Source organism: Crinia signifera, chromosome 6 (genome assembly GCF_055691185.1).
Source record: "Crinia signifera chromosome 6, ASM5569118v1, whole genome shotgun sequence".
NCBI lineage: Eukaryota > Metazoa > Chordata > Amphibia > Anura > Myobatrachidae > Crinia > Crinia signifera.
This window is the reverse complement of record NC_139222.1, coordinates 137,220,988-137,227,458: the sequence shown is the minus strand read 5'-3', so window position 1 is coordinate 137,227,458 and position 6,471 is coordinate 137,220,988. Positions and strand designations below refer to the sequence as shown.

General features: G+C 43.2%; 1 long non-coding RNA gene across 1 annotated transcript in view; it reads right to left on the bottom strand.

Moving 5' to 3' along the window:
* Nucleotides 1-207: 207 nt before the first annotated feature.
* The window catches only part of LOC146007092 (uncharacterized), a 19,325-nt gene continuing 13,061 nt past the window's right edge, over nt 208-6,471 (bottom strand). The window contains exons 2-4 of the long non-coding RNA XR_014444234.1: nt 5,317-5,367; nt 1,034-1,097; nt 208-376 (exon numbers count right to left, since the gene is read on the bottom strand). This is a non-coding gene — a long non-coding RNA (uncharacterized LOC146007092). The remainder of the gene's footprint in view (nt 377-1,033; nt 1,098-5,316; nt 5,368-6,471) is intronic.

The window sequence follows — 6,471 nt, the reverse complement described above, 5'->3', positions numbered from 1 at the left end:
TTTAGCTCAGGACTAAAATGTTAATTCGTGGAATAAATACTATACAGTGTGTGACCCGGCTTGAAATTCAAACACCAAGATATAGGAAAAGAAATATTTCACAGTACATAATGAAGTTATGCTCAGTAACGAGGCCATGAGAGATGGGGGAACGACACTTTAATGCTTTAAACATGTTACTGTCATGAGTTCACTTTTCCTCTCCGTTGAGACTGATCCTTTAAGCTTTTAACCTCTGCTATATACATATATATATGGTTTTTTTCCTAACAATTGGTTTCAATTTTCCTTCAATAGGACCTGTCAGCATATTGATTGATCTGTACTGATAGAAACCAAATCCTTGTGTGCCAGAATGAGGATGCAGTATTGAGAGCTGCGGAAAGAAGGGGGGATAGAAGGTGAAGTATAGTGTAACTCATGGATTACCACATAGGATAGGGCAAGTTCACCCTCATATACTGGTATTAGCAGTTCAGAGAGTAGCATTTGTAATCATGGAATATTAAAGTCCATAAAGTCCATATGTTAGATAGTATAAACAATGGACATGAAAGCGCAATGTTTTCAGAAACATAATATTCACACATCTCAGGTGGTCTTACTCTAGGATTTCAAAGAATGATGGTGGCTCTAAGTGTGAAGGGATATGGTACATGTTAAGTACCATGTGCTTCAGATTAAATGCTACGTAGCTCTGCAATATAAGTGTGACATATGCATATGCATCTGAAACTTACACCTTATTTGCCTATGTTCAACTTTATTAGTGCCATCTTTCCTGACCGGATATACTATGATGCTGGCACATATGCAGGCACTGTCTGCGATCTTCTCTGTATGCCCCAATGCATACAGAGAGGATGAACTGTAGCTACAGCAGTATGAATAGAACAGTACTTTCTTTTTGGAAACATATTATAGGCAAAAACTTGTGGCTGGGGGGGAGAGGGGCACAGGGAAGAAATATCCACATGTTCATTAGCTAAAGTAAGTTACATATTGTAAACATTTAAATAAATTGTTATTTTACCGCAGATAAATTTGTATCAAATTATTGAGCTGTTGACTTTGTTTGTCATAGGACATCATAATGTCTGGCAGGATGAGAACAGAAACAGTAATATTTATACACATATTTATACATATTCATACTTTCAGTCTATATACAGTAGGCTATTCAGTATAGTACTGGTACAGGCTATTGAGAATCTCAGAGAACACTGGGCCACAGAGTGGTGGGGATTGGATAATAAAATCCGGTACTTGTTTCCTAGCACGGCGCCCATCGTATGCCATTGCATACCACTAATTAAGGTATGCGATGGGATGCGATGAGACCCTATTTTCAGGTCTTAAGAGCCGCACTGTACAATTTTAATATTGCGTCGCATCGCATGCCATTACAATGGCGAGCGCAGCGAGCCACCAAGCCCGAATCGTGGCGAGTGCCGCGAGGGGACGCGGAATACATATGAAGTAATCCGCGTGCCCTCGCAAGGCTCACTGCACTCGCCACGCTTCGGACTCGGTGGCTCGCTGCGCTCGCCACACTATATAAGATCAACTTCACGCCGACGTGGATAGTGGGGGTATGATAAGGTCAGAGGACGTGTACGGCCGCCCCTCGCGGGCTCGCTGCGCTCGCCACGCTTCGGGATTGCGTTCATAGTGGGGGTGGCGTTAACAATGGGGGTGCATTTAACATAGTAATCACCCATCAGGGTGCCTGTACAATTAAAAATCGGGTCTGATCGCATCGCATGCGATCGGGTCGCATGCGATGCGATCAAAATGATGGCATAAGATGAAAATCGTGGGCGCCGTGCTAGGAAACAATTACCTAAAATCCTTTATTTAGACCAAAAAAAAATATTAAATGAAAATTCTCTTATGGACATTTACTCATTTAAGGTAATTGTGCAATGTTATATTGCAAGCAATTTTTTAATTTTGCCATTTTATTGCTGAAATAGTCAAACACAGGCAGTTTCCATTTGCCTGACTAGTGCCCACTACTTATAAAGGTCAGAATGGAAATGGTCACTTGATCTCATTATCATTGCTCCACATTGAATAGTGGGAATTACGGGGTTTAATTAGTGGGATAAAATTACGTGATTCGGTGCAAATTGCATCTTCTGGTCCCCCTTGGTCCCTGCTCTGTAATGCTGCTTTCCCACTGCCTACCCGGGTAAAGACCCGTTTTTTTTAAATGGGTCTTTACCCGGGTACGAGCCACAAAGACCCTTTCCCACTGCAGCTTTTAAACGGTAAATTACCGTTTAAAAGCAGTAAATGTCCCATTCACACTTACCCGTGTAAACCACAAAGCAACACGTTTAAACTCTCTATTAAACCTTGCCTGTCATTAAAAACATCACATGCACCAATCATGTTCTTAACCTTTATTATTATTTCTAAATACCGTTTAAAACCCTTTCCCATTGCCAAAAAACCGGCTCTTACATGGGTAAAACACTGCTTTTTACCCGGTTAACAAATACCGGTTTTTGTTACCCGGGTAAAGCAACCTGGAGCTTTCCCACTGCAGCTCTAGCCGTTTAAAAAGGCTAAAAAAACGGCATTTTACCGTGTAAAGCCTGCAGTGGGAAAGGGGCATAAGGGAACATGTGGAGAGTCCGGTGGGGGATGAAGGGGACTTGCAAACTTTTCCTGGGTCTGGGAGGGCCACCCAATTTTCAGGATCCTCCTGGCCGTTTCGGGAGAGTAGGCAAGTATACAGTATAATAACCATGGGGTTTATTCTAGTTCATTCTTTCTGACAAAATCCTTCTTAGATGGACAAAACCATGTGCACTGCAGGGGGGCAGATGTAACATGTGCAGTGAGAATTAGATTTGGGTGAGTTATTTTGTTTCTGTGCAGGGAAAATACTGACTGCATGATTTTACACTTCAATATAGATCTCACTTTGAAGAAAAACTCCACCCAAATCTAATTCTCTCTGCACAAGTTACATCTGCCCCACCCGCAGTGCACATGGTTTTGTCCATCTAAGAAGGATTTTGTCAGAAAGAATGGAGTAGAATAACCCCCCATGAGATAGAGAGGACTTTGGAACTGTCTCTAAGTATTTTAAATGTTTGTTTTTATTAGCATGAATATAATGTTCTATTCCCTAAATGTACAGCTATAGGATGTAGCATAAGGTATTGGTTTAAGTATAGGATGAATCATGTTATATGGAGGGACATGTGCTGCACTCCCACCCAACAGGGAACGACACCTAAATATGCTTTCTCCTTCAGTTTTTTCAATTGAAATAATCTTATCCTGCAAAACTACATCTCACAAATCATTATTTGCATTCAATTTTTACATTTTCCCAAATTACTCCTATTATCTTTTATTTTCACATGGGTTAATAAGTGAACCACTTATCTAATATCTGCAATGAAGATGCTGCTTAATAAGCCACATATTTTGAGTTAAATGATCTAATCATCAATACTAAAAAAATATTGGGCCTGATTCAGACCAGATCGCTAGGCTGCGTATATTCTCGCAGCCTAGCAAACAGGTCAGCACCACACACTGCCCCGCTGAACGCATGGCCCGATGCGCTTCCTGCATTCCCCCGCTTGTGGATGAAGATGAAGGGGAGGACACATCCCCTCGCTTGTGGGTGAAGGGGAGAGAACTCATTGAATGATTCTCTCCCTTTTGGTAATAAAAGTCAGAACTGATTTTTATTACTGCCGGAGATCGCCAAAAAAGAGGGCGGGCACTGACTTAATGTGATGTACATGGGATCAGCCTTAATCGGAGATCTTAGTAAATTTACCCTTTGAGTTAAAAAGTAGGTGAAAATATCAAGTTTCACCTACTTTTGTAGAAATTACCAGAGGCGTAGGGAGGGCGGAGCCACCGGAGCTCATGCTCCGGGCGGCGATTGGTCGAATGGCGCCGCCGGCCCGCCCCCCCTCCGCAAATGATACCTGCTGCAGAAGTTCAAGTATGCCGGGTAGGGCAGCGTGCGCCGGCGGCTGCCCTACCCGGCGCCTGCCTCCGTCCTGCCCCGCTCGCCCGGTCTCTGCCGCCAAGCGTCACGGACGGTGAGGCCGGGCGGCGGGCTGAATCCTCTCTCTTTACTAAAAATTGCTGCTGCTGCTGCTGCCCGGTCCGGCTTCCGGGCAGCGCAGCGTAACGTAACAGCAATAAAGACTCCTCCCACCCAGAGTCACCTGCCTCTGCTATGCAGAGTGACTCACTCCCTCCTCCCTGGCTACAGCAGCGTCTTCAGCCTTCCCAAGCGCTGGCTGTAGCCTGGAGGAGGAGAAGGTTTGATGCTGCCGCCCGTGCCGCCCTGATTCCTTATTGAAGGTGGATTTTTCATTTTTATATACAACTAATTAATGTTGTTAAAAATAAACATAATAAACTTGGATTTGGCATTCGTGGGGCCCGGGGGAGGGGAGGGGAGGGGTTTGTGGGGAGAGTAAATCTTTCTGGCTTCTGCTGCCACCCCGGCCCTGCTGTGTGCTGTATATATCTTTATTCTTTATCTGTATATATATATATATATATATATATATATATATATTTATTTATTTACAGCTGTCAGCATTCCATTACAGCATCTTATATAGCGCAGCAGATTCCGTTAGTGCCTTATATAGCTCAGCAGATTCTGTTACAGTGTCTTATATAGCGCAGCAGATTCCGTTACAGCGTCTTATATAGCGCAGCAGATTCCGTTACAGCGTCTTATATAGTGCAGCAGATTCCGTGACAGCGTCTTATATAGCGCAGCAGATTCCGTGACAGTGTCTTATATAGCGCAGCAGATTCTGTTACAGTGTCTTATATAGCGCAGCAGATTCCATTACAGCGTCTTATATAGCGCAGCAGATTCCGTTACAGTGTCTTATAGAGCGCAGCAGATTCTGTTATAGTGTCTTATATAGCGCAGCAGATTCCGTACCAGCGTCTTATATAGTGTCTTATTTTTTTCTTTTTTTCTTTTTAAATGTAACATGCCAACACATGTTAGCCACGCCCCCATGGGGGGGGGGGGGGGGGGGGCAGAAAATATGCCCTTGCTCCGGGCACCATGGCACCTAGCTACACCGCTGGAAATTACCGGATGATGTATAGAAATTAATGTGACTCTATGGGACATGTTGCTGATTCAAAAACAATTTAATGTCCCCTCAGAGGAGATCAGTCTGGAAAAGAATGAACTAAAACTTACCATATTAAACATTCCATTCTGATGTATTGATAGTCTGCTGTTTGGTACAACCTGCTAACAAGTTACCTTTTTGTAATTATTACTGCAAGATCACTTACAAAACAATTTTTAGGATATATCCAGAGCGCTGCCTGTGTTAATTTCTCCTTCTTCTCCAGTTCACAGATGATGTTTATGTGGAACAAAGAGAAGAATTAAATGTGTAGGATTATCACTTTTCGTTTGAAAGGAAAGTTACAGTATTACTTGAATCAAACGTACCACACTCACAATTGAGTGTGTGTGTTAAAACTCATAGAGGTATCTTTATAGTGGTGTGGATAGCCTTCACCAGAGTTCACCATGTGTTCAGAGAGTTTTTAAAAGTACATTTTCACTCACTGGAAAATTAAAGATGTACACATATAATGGTTTCTTTAGAGTACGTGTACCAGAAACTCACAATTCACAGGGAAGTTTTCAAACACATCTGGGTTTCTTTTTTCTTGAATTTTCAGACAACTAATAGCAGAGATTTGAATAAAAAACTTTTTAATAATACCAAAAATATTTTTTAAATTGTATCAAACTTCAAATACACTGAAGAGACAAGTCAACAAGGCAAGTGGAGGATGTCTAAAGATTCTCTATGCAACAAATAAAGACCTTCCGGATAAGTCTCCAATGTTGGTGAGTGTACCACAAAAATACCTCAGGTAAATGTCCAGCAGTGACAGAAAGTAGTCCAAAAAGGTGCAGGTCCAGATAGCCACCCAACGCATTTTGATTTCCAATCGTTATCAAGGTCCTGTCTCTGGACTGCACTGTGTCCATATTTATACCTAAAAACGAGGAAGTGGGTCTTTCAGGAAGGGGTGGGACTAGGATGAAACCGTGTCCAAAAAAATCATCTTAATATACTTCATAAGGAAATTCAACATAGTATAAGATAATATATAGCCAATCAGTATTAACCCCTTGAGTGGTATGCCCGGAGATTTTCCGGGCTCAGCTGCGCTGCCGCAGCGGGCTGTCCCGGAAAATCTCCGGGCATACCACTAATAGACAATAGGTGCGCACCAGTGGTGTCCAGGTGTGCACCACTGGCGCAGCACCTCTAGTGATCACCCCCCCGCCACAAACTTGTCCCCCCCGTCACCTCTGCTCCGGCGATCGGCTCGCCGGAGCTCCACTGCACTGACCCGCCCGCCACCTAGCCGCCCGTCACTCATTTTACAGTGACGTCGGCGGAAGGCTAGGGTATGGTCGGCGCG